Consider the following 17769-nt stretch of genomic DNA (forward strand, 5'->3'; position numbering starts at 1 on the left):
CCCCCCACACTGTATCTAGGTAATCAAAAGTCATGTTCCCTGTCTTGTCAAAGTCCTCAGCTACTTGGTTGGTTGTGGTATTAAAATGATCTATGCTGCATTCCAGTCAAAGGATAACAGCTTATGAGAGTCAAAAGGTGGGCCAAAATAGAAGAAAGAGGATCACTGAAAGAAAGAGAAGTAACTTGAAGAATCTCATCGTTGGAGGAAATCCATTTCATGTAGTTCACTTGAAAATTCTTAAACCTGAAGTTTTCAGAGTGATGAGCGTGGGAAAAAAATGTTCACAATCATTCTTCTGGGCACTGATAAGATAAAAATGTCATTCTGTGTGACTTCTATGCTTATTATTACTATAGAAAGTTCCCCTGGTATGAAGAACATGTCATTACTGAGCCATGCTACATACCATGAACTGCCTAGAGTTCTTATTTCATCTCCAGCATGGGGCAGTGTTTGATGCTGAAGGAAAATAATAAGGAACATGACAAATGTACAAGTGTTTTCCCAGCAATTACAGCTCAGCAACATTCTGAAGACAGAGGTATTGCACTTTTTGTAGGTACAGTAGGGATTTGGTAAGAAGTGGAATTAAAATAATGTGGTCAGTGATCACTTAATCTGATTTTGCATAAGTGTAATTGTCAGGAAATTGCTTTGCAGTGTGTTGGAATGGCCATACTCAAATTTTAGTACAACTACATAATGGATATGTGGTAGGAAGCCTCTGAGTCACATCTCAATTTTGACTCTTCCTTTCTGCATGTGTATAATGAAGTGCATAACAATGCTTTTTCAGAATATGCAATGCAGTAATAATCTAACTTCCCTGTGTGTAGCTTCTCATAATTTTTATTATAACTCATTTTAATTACACTTAATACAGATACTTGTTGTTCAGAACTCCACTGGTTTTGTTCTCATATCCACACTGTTACAGGCATTCATTTTCAACCAGTAGTGCAGCCACAGAGCACTTTAATTTGTAATTAACTGTTGTTAATTCAGATGCTATTGGCTTTTCCTTTTTTAAGTCCTATGTTAGTTAGTTTGTGCTATGGATTAATTACTGTTTACTGTGTAAACTTACCGAAATGGTTTGGGGCTCGAGTATTAGTGTGCTATGTTGCTATGCATCTGCTGATAACAAATGTTTAGCTTTTGTGTGTTCATGTAATTAGATTATGTATTATAAAGACTTTACATACTGGAAGTTGAACGGTTACTTTGGTGTGTGCTTCTCTACCTTCCTGACAATGTTTTTTGTTTGCTTCTTTTATGCTTGAGGACCTGTGAGGCAAAACCAGGCTGGTCCCTTGTTGAATGATCTCCAGGATTCTTGTGTCAAATTGATAAGCACCACAGAGGTGCCAGAAATGTTTTTGGATCTTGAATTAAATACTTCCTTTCTCTGAAATCTCTAGAAGCCCATGGTGATAAAAATCTGTCTGCTTGCAATTTCTGTCTATTCAGTTTGCAGTCCCCTGGGATGTAATTGCAGTGGTGCCTTCTGCTCACAGTCTTCAGTTGTAGACAAGGCTAGAATTGTTAATTTATATTACAAAATATAAAATGAAGTTTTTTCTAGGTTTTTTTTTGCATATAATGAATTAGACACTTTGCTTTCTTTTCAAGTACTTCCAGCTTTCATAATGGGGCACCACCTTTTGGGATTGTGGATTTGGCGTTGCTTCTGCCTGTAAGGAGTTGTTTCCACCTGCAGCTTTTGTGTTGGGTCACGTTCTTCCAATCTTTATGTAAATCAGGTTCATCTTGATATGCATTTGACAGTTTTTCTGGTATCTACGTTAGCACTGAGCCACAGATGCTTGCATGAGGAAATTCATGTAGCTGAGAACTGCATCGGGAAGCGTCGTCCACTAGTTTGTGCATAACTTCTCCTACACAGGGAGTTTGTGGCAGAGAGCTTGTGAAGGTTTTTCCTGGATTTCTCTTGCATTCGCTTTGTGTGTGACGCTGCAGAGAAGCAACACCAGGGGGCAGCGGAGGCATTTAGAAATGGCAAAAAGGTTTGGGTTTGTCAAATAACGAGATTAAAAAAAAAAAATAAAAAAGAAAGTGTGATTATTTGTTTGTGACCCTTACTCAGCCCACTCTGAACAGATCTGAGGAAGTCAGCAATAGGGTACATTTCTTTTCGAATTCCAAAGGTTTTTAAAATATCAGAATGGAAGAGTACCTCAAAAACTTGTTTCTATGCTGGGTTTCATGATGTCATTTATTAGGTAATCTTAAATGTATTGAAGACTAGACAGCCCTCCTCTCTTCCTTCCCACTAACCCTGCAAGAATGAATTTCAGAGGTGTCTGTTAGCCAAGCTATGTTGGATGGTATGTTTGGCTATGTTTACCAGATATGTCTGGTAAAAATAATTGCATGTCCCCATAATTCCTTACTTTAAAATGACAAGTGTTGCTGTTTTCTTATGTATAGTTGAGAATATTATATAGGTTGAGAATATGAAAGTATCAATTCAGTGATGTGTGAGGAATGCATGCCAGTAACTGCTAACGTGACCACTCCTTACTATCTGTCTTGTCTAGCCTTGCAATTCAAAAAGCTTTACAGGTCATCAATGGCAGAACTTTATTTCTAGACCACACTTTAAGGCTGTTTCAATCCTTTTTAATCCAATCTTCAGAAAGACTGATTACTATGTACCATATATGTAGGAAATGTATATATAGCTCCATAAGAATTATATTCTAATCACATCTAGATGGTGAATTATTGCTGAAATTAGGCGTTCTGCCCAGTACCAGAAATTCAAAACAGTACCTAATCACAAAAATAGTATTATTTACTTGGTGTGTGATTAAGAGTGCTAATAAGCAGGAAATGAAAACACTGAAGTTTTCTAAAAGGAAAAATCAGGGGTTTCAAAATACCCTCTCTTCTTTCTCTGTGTGTGAGGGGTTTACTAGCAAATGCATATGATTTTTTAAAAAGTGGGTAATATTTTCTCTCTCACTTCTATCCATAAACTTAATGTGCAGACAGTAATTTTTCTTTACTTGAACTAATGAGACTTCGATTTACTTCACTGAATCTTGTACTTAAGTGCTGGAACTGTTGCACATAAAGGGCCTTATTTGCTGAAAATCTGCACTGGCTGATGCCAAGTTACAACACAGATATATAATGAAATACCTTTGGTTTTAAACATGGTCTTGAGACTGAGCATTGAGTGACGGGATTTCTTCTTAGCATCTCCTGTCTTGCCAGCGATCATAGTTTGTTTTGGGGAGACATAGGACTCATTAAAATAGATTGGATTAGCCTGATAATCATCCAGCCCCCCATCTGTCTCTGGGAATAGGAGGTAACAGGCACTTCAGAAAGTGCAAAAATTCCCTAACCAAGTATTCAGGAACAGGACACTGGATCTTACCTCCTATGCTAATGACTAGTCTGAATTGTGAAGAACTTGCTATCTCAGTGTACGGTATTATATTAATTTGGAGGTCCATAAAGGTCTAAAGCTATTTTTGAATCTTGATAGATTCATCGTTTCACTTATTTATATGTATAATGTGAAAAGAATTTTCTTTCTTTCACTGTAGTTTTGAATTTCCTACCATTTTTTAATTGAAATTCATTTGGTCTAGTGTTGTGAGAAAGGGAGAACAGTGTCTCCTGAATATTCAGTATGTTCTGTCTTTGAATCACATCCGCTCTTGCTCATCTTTTTTATGGTAGCAATTCACTGTCTTTACTATTACAGAGCCTTAATTATGCTTGCTGTCCTCCAAATCTCCTCTAATTTTACATTATACTTTGTCATCTGCAGTTCTCTGGTTCCCATTTTCCTGTATTGTGTATATAGCTGTATATAGCTATGAGCTGCTCAAGGTACTGTTACAATGGAAGCCTCTAAAACGGTGATTAAAATAATACCAGGTGAAATATGCCCAGGCTTCTTCCAAGGAGGTCTCATAGAAATGCTTAGTATTATTAATCTTCATCTAGTCTGGACAGGATGTAAATAGCATTTATTAAGAGTATGAGGAAAAATGTAGGAAAACACTGTAAGGGGAACATGTGGCTGAGTTCAGCGCAACAGCTGTGCTTATGAGGAAGATGATGTATGGGGTTTGTTACACAGAACTAGACTGCCTGTTTTTATGCCTTCACCACATTTGCATGTTGGTTGCATGCAATCTGTTGATTGCAGTGGGGAGAGCCAAAGCTGAGTATTGGCTGCTTAGAGGTAGGCTTGGAAAATGTCATTCCTCCTCTGCATATTTGGGTTTGGGATAAATTACTTTCTATACATTCCCTAATGGTCCGAGTAACAAATGTGGAAGTGAAGCAAACTGGCCAGATCCTTTTTTCCAAATTTTTATCAGTAGAGGAGAAAGCTTTTTTTTTTCTCTCTTTTTCAAAGCAAGGGAAGGAAATGGTGAGCCCTAGTCCCAGCTGCAGTACCACTTGACTTCTGGGGAAGCATTACTTGTCCGAGCTTCACTTTTTTCTAGTAGTGCATATCCTGCCTTGAATAAGCATTAAATTGACCGGGACACAAAGAAAGGACCAACATACTTTCTGCTTTCTTTCATTTGGACACTAAATGACAATGATTTGCAGTGCTATAAGCTTTAATCAAGTGTGATGCTGTAACGTTGTGGATTGGATTTCTCTAGAGCCAGTTCACCCATACCCAGACAACTAGTTTTACCTAGACAAATCACCTCAAAAGGCCAGTTTATTGTATTTGCCAACCTTTAGTTTTGAGGCTCGGAAAGGAGAAAATACCTCTGAAAGCTTCTACAGAGGATAGTGGGTTTAGGCCTGAGTTAGGCTTTATTACTTCAAAAGCTTACCTGCTCTGAGACAGATTCAAAGCTGTATCCAATCTTGTCAGTCTTCAAAGACAGCCTCACACGACTGTTGAAAAGTTGCTGAAGTCTGCTGGGGTGTGTTGTCATATGCCTGTTTGTCACACACCATGCCAGATTAAAGCTGCTGCGTGTAGGGCTGGCTACAGCCATTGTCTGCTGCATCCACAGCGTACCAGGGTCTTACAGCACTGCACTGGGAGAAAGGTTACAGCTTGCTTTGCAGGCAGGAATGCCCTTTTCTTCTGCTGTTTTCCATGTGAGACTTTAATGGCTCATGCCACTCTGTCCCAGAGATGGGTTTCAAATCATCGTAGTGATTTTCAAAGGCCAGGTTTTAGTAAAATGTATTTACTGTAGTGCTGATTTATATCCTGCACCTGAGACTGAAGAAAGTTTGATAAATTTCAGGCACTTTGAGAAAATATTTGTTAAGATGTCTCCAAATCACTTTCTTGGTGCTCTGGCAGTGTTTTTGTTACAGGTGATTTAACCTTAGAAATCTGGTACCTTTCTGATTAATGCTGATTCCTTAATTAGTTAAGAATTTATTTGTATTTCCTTTCATCTTTCTACTTGAATTCACATCAGTTCCTTTCACCTTCCCTAATGACTCCACTTTATCCTTCTCCTACCAGAATCTGTTTTATTCACCTAGCACAGGCAGAAAACAGCAGAACAACAGCGCAGGGAGGAATGAACCCTTGGCTCACCTTTAGCAAAACATAATCAGAGAACTTTTGGAGAAATATCACTTTATTTTAGCCAGTAATGTGCATACAATAGAGTGAACAGATGGGAGAACACACAGTTCAGGATATGCAGGTTGAAGGAACTAGAGGAACTGAGCCGGCTTGGAGAAAAACTAGACCCAAAACACAGTGGAATTCTGAAGTAATCCCTGAAGTATTGTGGAGTTGCTATGGAAACATGCAGGTGCTCAGACCAACACTGTAGACTAAAAAGATCATTTATAATTATCTGGGAAAAATGAATTATGCTTTTCCACGTAACTACTGTATGTATTGTAATAACTAAGGACCAAAAAAGGACACAGATACACAACAGTTGTTACTATTCAGGGTTTCTGCCCCACACCACTTTCCAGGTCTTTGTGCTAAAAGGAGTAAAAGTATTTCTAAAAAGCATAGACTTATAACCATATGCTAGATCTGTGCTGCTGCTTCTAGAGAGGATTGGAGTCTCCTGGGCACAGAGGTAATTATGTTTTGTCTTTTAAAATAAATTCAATAGAATTGTATTTATTGTTGATGGCAAGTAAGGCCATGTGTGTGCTCACAGTCCAGATCTTGCGTGCAGGGCATCAGGCAGCTCTCTCCGCAGATCAATCAGTCTCTTCAGCTAAGTGTGACATGCATTTCTAGGCACAAATTCTCAAACTATGCTATTTCTATAACTCTGAGCCAGAGGTATTCAATTAGCAAAATGGAACTGTTCTGTTCAGTTTCCGTAATTTTTTAAAACCTTGTATCTTCTACTCAGTTTTCGAACAGCAACAGTAGCTGGAAGAATTTAATATTTCCATTTGACTAATGGCCTTTAGCTTAAATATATTCATTCTTTCCTATTTTTTAAATTAGCTGCAAGTTTGAGGGGGGAACATTTGCAACAGCTTGGGTTTGCATTTTCCACTGAGAGCTGTGAGGCATTCAGGGAGGATGTTCCACAGTACAGCTTGCCCTTCAGGGTGGAGGCTTTAGTCCCAGCTCTGCAGTCCTGTATTCAGGAGGTTGTTGCTGAGACTTTGTCAAAAACAATGTGTTAAAATAATAGACAAGCTTTCTGGGGAAACAGAGACCATGGAGTAATAATTGCAAAACACAGGGAAAGCTTAGATCTGCAAAGTGGTTTGTTGCGGCTTCTTTCATTTCAGGCCTAATCCTTAGTTATTCTAGTTTGCCTGGAAAACCTCTGCTCTGTGCAACTATTTTTCTGCATAATTTCTACTTCTATTCCAGTTGTGTCTACAGGCCTTTTCCTAGTCTGGCACACAGCACTGAGTGGTGGGCTATGCTGTTCCCAAAGTGGAATACAATCCTAGCCTGAAAAATGATTTTAAAAAACCCAAACAAACCATACAACAAAATGGATTGAGAGCGTGAAGGAAGAAAAGAGCCTTGAGAAATCCCTGTGGCCTCAAGGTAAGCCAGCAGTACTGGTTCTCTTTACAAGCCCGTACTGCCTATCAAGAGAACAATGGTTATCATCACATATGCATGTTTCCATACCCTGTCCTATAAAGGGATACAATCTAAGTTTGTTAATTTCAATCTACATAGGACTAAACTGGAGTTCTACACACCTTCTCCTCTTCTCAGGAAGACACACCATACACTCCGGGTGGCGCTTCTCCCACCTTCACTGCATGGGTGTGCTGGGTACTAACTCTGCAATGTAATAACAGTACTTAAGCCCAGCTTCTCTGTGCTCTGAAAACCTGTTGTAACATGTCATTTTTCTGTAGGGGGTGGTTGGTCTCTGCATGAAAAGGGTTACCTTTCTCATTTTATGCTTTTTGCACTGTTCTTGATGGGTAAATTTAATCTTCCTGGAGCCCTGTAAATTATTGTGAAAAAGTGCAGACTCAGAAAATGAAAATTTCAGCTTAGGTTTAGTGAATGAATTTTCATGTCAAGTCAGGAGGTTTCCTTGTTTTCTGGTTTTTTCTCTGAATAATATCTGCTTTCTTGTCTGTGCTGCACTGACAGAAACTGTTCAGCGAAGCTGCCTATTTTCCTGTTCTTTTTCACTTATTCCCAAGTGGCATAGACATCACATCTGAACACAGAAAAACTCCACCTCGACTTATTCTCATAAAACTCACTTTGCTTTTTCCCCCTGTAAAATTCCCCTAAACAGTATAGTTCACCTATTCCAGCATATTTCAGGAGAGAGGTATCTTTGAAAAGAAAAGATTGAAGTATCCTGCTTGCGTAACGGAAGTGTAAAATAGCAACAGAGTATGACACTCAGATATAGGTATGGGGCAAACTCGAAGTTTTCGTTGACATATTTTTTTGCTGATAAATCAATATATGCAGGTGAACGACTGATACAAAACACCTTACGACGGTGGCTATAAGCCATCTTCAGGCTTTCAGCATACACACATTTTTAAAAAGTTAAATGGCACCCTATGAAGTTGGATGTTTTATTCTATGTGCTAAAGCGGGAGTCGTTCTACCCTGGGCAATAGCGACAGCAGCATCCCCGCCTGCGGCTGGCGGAGGCAGGGCTGAGGGCTGAGCTCAGGACAGCCGAACCCCGCTCGCTCCGCTGCCGATTGTCGCCTCCCGGTCGCCGCCAGTCCCGCCCCCGCCCGGCCCCCCGCGGGCAGGTGCCCGGAGCGCGTTGCCGGTGGGAGGTGCGGAGCGGAGCCGCAGCGCTCCGTGTCCGAGCGCCCGCGGGGAAGGCTCCAGCGGGAGGCGATCGGGCGCCGGGGCAGCCGCGTCCCGCTCGGAGCGGCCGCCTCGCCTGCTCGCGCTGCTCCGGGCCATGGCGGCGGGGGCGGGCCGGGGCGGGGCGGCGCGCTGACAGGCAGCCCGGCCCGGGGAGCCGCGGTAACAGGAGCCGGGGGAGACCGGCCTCGCAGGAGCCTGCCAGCAGCCTCCCAGCCGCAGGGCCCGCCGCTTCCCGGCCCCGGGCATGGGCAGCAGCAGCCGCCGCAGCCGGAGGAGGAGCCGCCGGCCCGGGCCCTGTGCGGGGCACCCCCAAGGTAGGCTCGGCCGCCGCCCTGGCCGCGGGCAGCTGCCGCTTCCTCCGCGGGGGCCGGGAGGGTCCGGCGCCGCGAGGCCGGGCAACGCGGCCGGGCCCGGGGACGGCCCAGGGCGGGCTGGTGCGGGGCCGCCTGCCCCGGGGTCGCTGCCCCGCGGCCGCCGCTCGTCCCGGCCCCGCCGGCAGCACCTCGCCCCGCCAGGTCCGGCAGGTGAGGCGCTCCTGGGCGAGCAGCAGGCGGCGCGGCGCGGCCCGGCCCGGCCCGGCCCGGCCCGGCTCGGCTCCCCGCGGGACCGTGCAGCGCGGGGGCAGCGGGGCGCCGCCGGCCCCTGGGGCGGGCGCTCCGCGCGGGCGTTCAGGGCTGCTCCTCTGTCGCAGCTGGGGAAGCCGCACCTAATTCCCTGGTAAGAGGCTTTCCCACCTCCGCCGTCTTTGTCTGCTCAGCCTCAGCTGCTGCTGCTGGCGCTGGGAGCATTAGCGTTGCTCCGGGAAAACCGAGAGCGGATCAGCTGTGGGAAAGGGACTGTGTTTGCACCAGGTGTCCCATTAGGAGGAGGATGCGAATTCGCCTTCAGTGAGCAGCATGGAACAGAGATACCCCAGAGAGAAAACAGTGCACAAGATGTGCTGGTCACAACGTGTTCGTAAGGAATCATGAAGTTTCACGGCAGCCTGAGAAATAGTCAGAATTCCTTCATGCCTCCTGGAGCTAGTTGGCAGGCAGAGAAATGCTCGAGTTGTTCCAAACTGTAACACTTCAACTTCTCCTCGTTTTAGTACGCTGAAAGTGCAAGCAAAGTGAGAATTACAATATGCCAATGCCAGAGCAGTTGGTCTCAAACTGCAGTGCAAGAGGGCACGCAGCTCAGTTCTGCAGTTGGCAAAGGACTGGTCTACTTCCAAGCATAGCAAATTTGTGAATTAACCCAGCAGCATAAACATAGAAGGGACAATTTAGCCAGAGCTTGAGTGGAGGTGGAAGGAAGATGGGGGTGGACGAGGAGAGAGCTGGTCTGACAGTAACGCTTCAGCTGAAGCAGCAGCAATCTTTACGGATTTCTGCTTCTAAAATTGGTTTGGAGTAGTGTCAGATGAGGCCGAGATTGATCTAGCAGTAGCCCTAGTCAAACATTTTCAGAGAAAAGTTTTCTTTGAAAAACACTTTATTTATTAGATCTAAGATGTTTTCTTTGAAATGTGTCAACATTGATCAATATCTACTGGTGCAGAGTTCCACTAAGCCTGCCTGAGGACCAGGATTGCTGGAAACATGAATGTTCTTGTCTGAAGGGTATGCTCCAGCATCCAGAATAATACCTGCTGGGAGTGTTGGCAGCTTCAAAACTGTAGCCCAAACCATTTGGTGCCAGACTCTGATCAGAGCTGCTTGTAGCTGCTTGGAGAAAGACATTCCCTAGGACTTGATTCTGCTGCAGTTGCTGAAAATGGTAGGACTGCTGAAGTCTGAATGACTGTCCTTTTGCTGGGAACTTTGTGTGACTTAGGTCTAATGTAAACTTAAATTACCAATTCACTGAATATTTGTTGTTATGGTGTTGGAGTTTTTTGTTGTTCTTTTGATTTTTTTTTTTTTTTAAACTTGGCTTTCAGCTAGCCCTAAGCCAGCAGTTCTGCTTGTAGAGGTAAAGTAGTTGAAAAGAAGTGATTTTTTGGTTTGGGGTGTCACACTGGAAAAAAAGTTGCTTGCTTTTCATGCCTCAGTGTATGAATATGGGGCTAGAATTGTTGGAGGTGTTCAGGTGATGTCTAGTGCTAGAAAATACACTTGTTCCCTGGCTGCTTTTGAACAGTCTTAAGTGTTAGGAGGATAGATCAATTCAGCATGCTGAATGAACTTTCTATATTTTCAGGATGAGATGATTTTTAAAAATTTAAACGTCTGTTATTTTAGATCTAACATTTTGGATGAGCAACTCTCCCATATTCAAGGGTGAAAGGACTTAATCTTCCCAGCTGCTGAGGCTGTCACAGTACTTTAGGAATGTACCAAAGTGTCTGACAGACTGATTTCCTCACTGCTCTTCCAAACACTGATATTAGTGGGGAAGGCAGGGCACTGCAGGAATGTGACAGCTTCCAGTAATAATGCTGCTCAAGGAAGGAGTTGTAGGTGGTTGTTACAAGCCCTGAATCGATCCTGCTGTGTAAGAAAAAGCAGTCTCCTGCTATGGGTCTTTTCTGTCATATACCTCAGTCAGCCCTAGTGGGCCTGACTGATAGCTAGCTTCAGAAAATGTGAATAATAGAGTGTGCATGGCTATCTGCCAGGAAAAAATGAAAACAAGAATGAGGTGTCTTCTTTTTTTTCCTAATTGCTTTTTATTTTGTTTTGCTTTTGTTCTGTCCTTCCATCCTCCCCCAAAAATATAAGGAACTCTTGATGCTGTAGAAGTGTTTAACTAGCATTCTGTAAGAGCCTGTGGGTGCACCATAAAAAATTAACAGGCACTGAAAGAAGGAACTTTCAGGAGCCCTGAACAATCTTGTGCTTGGACTGTGTCTGTGTGTGGCAGACAAATAGTGAATAGCAAAGCTGTAGAAGGCTATAAGGGATGAAAAACTTCAAGTCTGGGAAAAACTTGGCTTTTAGGGCGTAAGGTATTAGAGGGGAAATCTTCCTGGGGGACAAGTTATCCATTTACTGCTCATGCCTGTTCTTTCTCGGGAGCATATATAGTGCTAGCTGCTGCAGGAACTGAGAGAACGATGTAAATCACACATCTAATTCACTGTATTAATTTCCATAGCGAGATGGAACTCACACAGGGTTTACTGAGACTTCTGTTTTGCTGACTTGTGGATTGACTGCAAAGATCTGGTGGCAGCTTGTTGTAGCATAGCAGAGCTGGCATTAAACTTGCTGGGTGGGCTTGTTCACTGTGAATTTTCACAGCTCCAGGTTGTTGAAATGCTCTTCACTGAGATAAGGGTCAGTTTTACTAGTTCTGTTTGGATTTTACTGAAAAGTTCCCAAAAGAACTCATAATTTCTAAACCAGATTATTTTTCACTGCTTCCCACAATGTTTTTGTGGGATTTTATCAAGGTATCCACATTCATGTGAAGCATTAAAAAACCAAATAGTGGATTACGTAGTGTTTATTGATTCTGGGGTAGGTAAATGGACAAGAGCCCTTGGAAGCCTGGTCTTTTTGCAATTAAAGGTATGCTTTAAGAGCTTTGTTACTCCTAAGTTTAACTCATCACCAGACAGCCAGACAGTTCACAAATAGAAGAGATCTCAACCATCAGCAGTTGCTAGTGCTTGCAATTTCTTTTCCTTAGGGACCAACAAGGGAGGCTGGCCTTTATTATATGCCCAGCTGGTTATCATGTTTGGGCTGATCTAGACCAAAGGTGTTTGTAAATGACTGTTAAACTTCTCTGTCTTTTAAAATGAGTGCCACTCTGGAGCTCACATTTGGTACCTGCAGGCAAGTAGAGGGGGCTTAGTAGCAAATCTTGAATTTAACCTGGCAGAATGTCATGGTTGATTTGACTTGACTGAAAACAGTGTTGGAAATTTTTGATGAAATACACTTATATTACCTATGTGTAATGGATGGAAATTAGTAAAAGGTTCTAGAAACTGGGGCTGAGATTTTCCATAGTTAGATGAAATAAAGCTAGTAGATGAGCACTTTATCCCTGGAGACTCATTTAAGGATCTCAGTTGTAAACCTTGCAAAATATGTAGCCAAAATTCATAGAGAATATAAATATTGTATATTTTGGGGGTAGGTAAATCCTGTGTATCAGTTAGGTATGCCTTGATATCTGTCCCTTAAAGCTTCTGTGTGTCCTTCAAAAAGCATCAGGACAGAATACATGTCACCAGTCCATTCTGCAGGTGAGGCTGCAGATGAACAACTGTACCAGAGTTTCTCCAAAGAAACTCTTCTACCAGAGTCCAAACAGGTATTGGACTTAAGAACGTAACTTAGCAGGTCACTGCTAACTCCACTAAGGCTGAGTTTGTCTCCCAGTTTGGTCATGGCTTCAGAAAGATCATGTGTTTATGCACCATCCAGGATAAGAGGTTCATTACAAAGAATAAAGATGTTGTCAGCTGTTCTTCCTTGAGCAGGTAGCTTGACTTCTGTCATGTCCTCCACACAGAATGAGAAACTGTTCTCTTTGAATCAAAGGGTCAGCTGGATAATAGGGGAAGGAAAGAAAGGAGGTGACAAGCTCTAGGGTGACAAACCAAAGAAGAAGAAAAAAAAAGATTAGGGTTCAAGTTTACGCACAAAGTTGCTAATTTTTAAAAAAGTATACAAATCCTTTGTGCCTCCCTTCCTTGCAAATGTACTTTATTTTTAAAAAGCTTTTTGGTTTCTCTTTAGTGTGTGTACTGAGCCTGCAAGGAAGAGTATCTGTAGGGAAAAAGCCTCAATGCTTCTGAATAAATAGCTAGGCTTCCCCTGGGTCTGATCTGCTGATTCTAATGATCAGAATAATTTGTCACTCAGACTTACTTACTGGTGATAACTCTGTGCCACTGTGCAGCTTGAGGGAGTTGTGCTTCTGTTCTTGTTGCTAGAGTTGGGGTTGAAGTTCTGCTTTCATGTTACACAAGAATTTCCATGGGTACCCTGCACGTGTGGGAGTCCACATATTGCCATGACTCTTAGGACTGAAACTAGAAACTGGCTTCTGGGCATGGCATTTGGGTGAATTTTGCCTGTAGAGGACCATTTGAGTACCATTAACTGAAAAGGAAGCAACAAATTCTCTCTGTACAACCTGTCCTATAGCACCAGTTAAATATTGAGGAAGTATTCAGTCAGATCATCCACTGTAAGCACTTCTCTTGGCAGTGGACCTGGCCTTTACTTTCCTGGGAGAGGGAAGGTGATGTCACGGGATTATTAGTGGGAGCCCCTCATCTCCAAATTACTGGAGGATTTACAAAAGGGATGTCTCTGTTTAATGTCATTCTTAAAGGTCTCCTAAAGCATTTCTTTGTTGAAGAGACTCCTTCAAAACCAATGGGAGCTGTAGCAAGACAAAGCCTTCTCTGCCTATTTATATTTGCTTTCACTGTCACTGGCTCCTTGTCTCATCCAGGATAGAGGATTAATCTCTCTGATCCCTCTATTTCTAGTTGTAAAAGCGCAGTGTGCTATTGAGGGTGGTTCACTACTATGCCAATCCTTGTTCTAATCTCTTGTAACTACGAATGCATCAGTCAGGAGAGGAAGGCTAATGGAAAAATATGTCATATTTCTGTGTATGTATTTTTTTTCTATGTGCATATATATGAGACTATTGATGGATTAGAGAACAGGAAGTGATGCAATACAGGGCTCTGCCATGGTTTCATAACATGGGCCACATTATAGCAACAAATTCTTGCAAATGACTCTGCTTGCCCTATCTGAGTGCAGTTTTGTCTCCTTCTTGCATGTTTCCCATGGCCTCCTTCAGCAAACCACTCTAAAGGGGTTTGCATTTAACAGCATGATGAACTCTGCTGCAATAGATAGAAAGTGAAAGTTGGCAGTGGCTTTTTCGGTTCATTATACATAAGCCTGGTGAAGTCTGGCATACCAGAGGAATGTGAAGAGCATGAGGTGATAGTTTACCATAGGTGATGACAGAGAAGAAAATACACATGGGAGCAATCTGGCTCTTTCTGAAGTTGACAGTAGGCTTTGGTTTTTTGCTCCTTTCTAGTAAATGACATGAGTTCCCCTTGTAGTTCTGCATCCAAAATGTTGTCCTTTTAACTGTGATTATTGTTAGAGCTTTTAAGTTAATCATCTTGAGTTTGCTTGCCAAATCTGAACTGGAAGTGCCAGGACTAGGAAGGACAGTTGTTGTCATTGTTTTTTCTCTAGTGGAGTCTGTGACCATTGATTTACAATGTTACTGCTTCTATAAAATGTGTCTATATGTGTACATGTATATGTGCATGCATATAATCCAGAAAAGCAGGTGGACTGAAGATTTGCTACTCTTTGACATGGCAAGTGATATCTAGAAGAAAGGATTTTTTTACAACAAACATGATAAATGCATACTGGACTAAATGCTGTCTTGTTTCAATGAGAAGAAAAAAATCTGCTTAGCTTTAAAAAGAAGAGGAAGTTCACTTGCAGCTAAAGGGTTTTTTGTGAGAGACAGGAAATCTGAGTCTTTTTTCCTGCTTCTGGCCTCTGTTTTCCAGTTTAAGTTACTTCACCTATGCACACCTTAGTTTCCTGCAACTCAGTTGTCATTTATATCATGGTATTTGTAAGGTTCTTGGATTTTTTTTTTTTAATTTTTTTCAGCCTGTTCTCTAAGGGGAAGTGGGCTTATGCAATCCGCCTGCCAGTAACTTCTGAACCTCTTGGCTAAATGTCACATAATTGCTGGAACTTCAGCTTTTGCAGAAAGAATGGAATATAAATTGCAGTGTCACAGCTGAGAGCGGCAGCCTCACCCTGTGCCGAAACCCACCTAGATGGCACTTTTTAAACGTGAGATAGGTGGCATGGGTGCATGGCCCTTATGAAACCTACAGCCACAGGATACCAGACTCAGGGAGGGTATCAGACTGTTCTCATCCTTCTGCTGTGGAATGGCCTTCTTCCACTGCAAGGCCTTCTGAAGGCTTAGGAAAAATTTCAAGTATTGTTACTAAATAGAGCTGGCATGATGCAGCAGACTCTTTACAAAATTAATGTTTGATAACATAAGGGGTTGGAGGGAGGAGAGATACCATTGTAAAATTACATGATTCTTGTCAGGCTGGCTTGATCTTGGGAGTTAGTGAAAAACAGTAGCAGGTTTGATTAAAATATGGAAGGGAGTTTTAACTTTGCGCTTGGCATAATAAAGCAGAAGCCAATAAGAACAAGATCAAATTTAGCCTTCTAAACACATTGGTGTTCTTATGCAGTGTTTTACTACTGAAGCCTTGAAATATCTTGTTGTTTTGAGGCATGAAAACTGTATATTGCCTCTTAGAAGTTCCTTTGTGTGAGGCATGTATGTTGTTTCTGTGATTACTGTGACAGTGATGTTCGGCTATTTTGTACCCTTCATCTTAGGGTCAGACCTGACAGGGGAGGATAACTCTGACTGAGACTGCTCAAGTTGAGTCTTTCTGATGTTGCAGAAATACTCACCAATCATTACAAAATTGCAAGGCTTGAAAGGTCTCCATATGTTCTGTGTGAGCTGCTACATGCTTTGGCAGGGTGTGAAAAAGAGTCCTGCTCTGGTATACCTGCTGAGCTCTGCAGTTCCTCAGACCTTCTAGAGATGAGTTTCTTTTTATGTGCCATCCTGGAAGTGTAGGAAAACTGCACTGTGATGTTTTCCAGGCAAATCATGGAGAACCCGCAATGCTGTTGTGTTTTCCAAACAGCAAGAAGTTCAAATTTATAATTCTCTGACATTTCCTAATCCATCTGATTACTTTCTTAAATGAAGTGTGTGGCTTTGTTTCTAGTGAGGCAGTGTGCAAGTGATACATTAGAACTGCAGCTTCAAAGCAGCAGGAGATGGCCCTGTCAGAGCCCTGTGCCTTGTAAAGTGCTGCAAGTGAAGTGTGGAAGCATCTCCTATATATACATACCAAATGCAGTAGGATAAGTCTGGCATATGCTTTGCAGCCTTTTGGTGGTGTTTTTCTTCCTGGGATCTCCCATGGTCAGTATTTGGTGTTCTGAGGACCCTGAAGCACTTGTATCTGCCCCAGACCTAGGCTTTTATTTACTAGTGGTGTTGGTATCAGCTTCTCCAACCACAAGGCAAGGATCCCAGCTCAGTTGCTGTTGAACACATGTGATTCAAGATAAGATTTCTCACTCACTTTCCCTTGTTAGTGATACCCTGGCAAGTATAGCATCATGTGGTCCAGCAGCCTGAGAGCAAAGAACTCAGGATCAGTTCCTTATATAGAAAGGGAATTAGATAATATCATGGATTTTATTCTTGGCTGTGATCTTTCATTGTGTCTTGTTAGATATTTTTTATGGTTGTTTGCTTTCTCTGTCTACTTGAGCTCCACTTGTCAGCTGGACATGTGTTGAGTCTGTCTCATCCATCTTTGATTGCGTACTGGGAAGTTTTTTAGTTGGCATGTTCTCACTGCGCAGAACTACAGGTGCTTTGCAGAGACTTGGTAGGGCTGTGATGCCCTGCAGGCATCATGCTGGTTGGCTGTTTGTCAGCTGCCTTTTCAAGTCCTCATTAGCTGCTGTATAAAGGTTCCCTGCTCTGTAAGACCTGCATGGGTTTGGCTTAGCCTGTCTTTACTGTCTATACCTCCTGCGGGGGTTGTGGGGGAAGGCTGCAGGGATGGTTTTGCTTCAGGGTGGATGCTCTGCTCCACGAAGGTATGTTTTCCAATTGCTTCTCGATGCTCTGCTGTTATCTCCCTTTCCACGTGACACTACAAAGCATACACCTATCCCTTGTCACACAGTTTGCTTGCTGCTCCTATGAATAAGGGAAGAGAAACTCAGAGAGCTGATGATCCAATTGCTGGGTGATTGCCTTTGAGCTATATCCTGTGTGGCTCATGGGCAGGCCTTTGTGGTTGATGTCATCTAACTAATGCATATGAGAGACATCTGAGCCAGGAATTGGGAATTTAATAAGATGATGAAACTGTTGTGTTTCAAGTCTGAAAGTAATTCTTGTAAGCAGGGGGTGGGAGTGGAAAGCAACTTGACTGTACACAGTGCATCCCACCAAGGCCAGTATTGGACACACTGCAGCACAGGCCTGGTTTTCTGAGATGCTGCTTATTCCCTGTCTCCAGCAACCCCTCTGAGTCAAGGAGAGTTGGCAGGTTTCTGAGCCAAGCCTTTCTTCCGTGGGCCTTTTTTTTCTTCCTTTATTGTAATGTGCCAAAAAAAGAAGAAAATCACTAGCAGGCTAAGTCATGCTTTCACCTGGTGAGCAGTAAAACAGCGTGTTACGCTGTCTCTGGGCCTTCTGTGACCCCTTCTATAAGAGATGCCACTCCAGCATGACAGCTTGTAGAGGGATGGGTTACTCACGCTTGTAAACACCTTCGCCGCTGATGTGTGAAGACGGCTGTGCCTTTCCAGATTTCTTCATCTCCCCTCACCATTATTTCTAGGCTTTGAGTGAGAAACTTGAAGATGTTAAGTATGATGGTGTATGATAGCTGCTTCCTCTTTGCTGATAGA

The 17769-nt window shown here is 42.7% G+C and overlaps 1 protein-coding gene across 4 annotated transcripts in view; it reads left to right on the top strand.

Annotated features, from left to right (window-relative positions):
- The first annotated feature begins 8418 nt into the window (after nucleotides 1-8418).
- MARCHF8 (membrane associated ring-CH-type finger 8) overlaps nucleotides 8419-17769 on the top strand; it is a 90510-nt gene continuing 81159 nt past the window's right edge. For 2 of the 4 annotated variants that reach the window (XM_039553609.1, XM_039553611.1), the window contains exon 1: nucleotides 8419-8595. The gene's annotated coding sequence lies outside the window, so the exon portion shown is untranslated. Of the gene's footprint in view, nucleotides 8596-8978; nucleotides 8999-17769 lie in introns of those variants that run through there. The other 2 variants (XM_039553612.1, XM_039553610.1) reach the window with 2 other exon arrangements.

Source organism: Corvus cornix, chromosome 6 (assembly GCF_000738735.6).
Source record: "Corvus cornix cornix isolate S_Up_H32 chromosome 6, ASM73873v5, whole genome shotgun sequence".
Lineage (NCBI taxonomy): Eukaryota > Metazoa > Chordata > Aves > Passeriformes > Corvidae > Corvus > Corvus cornix.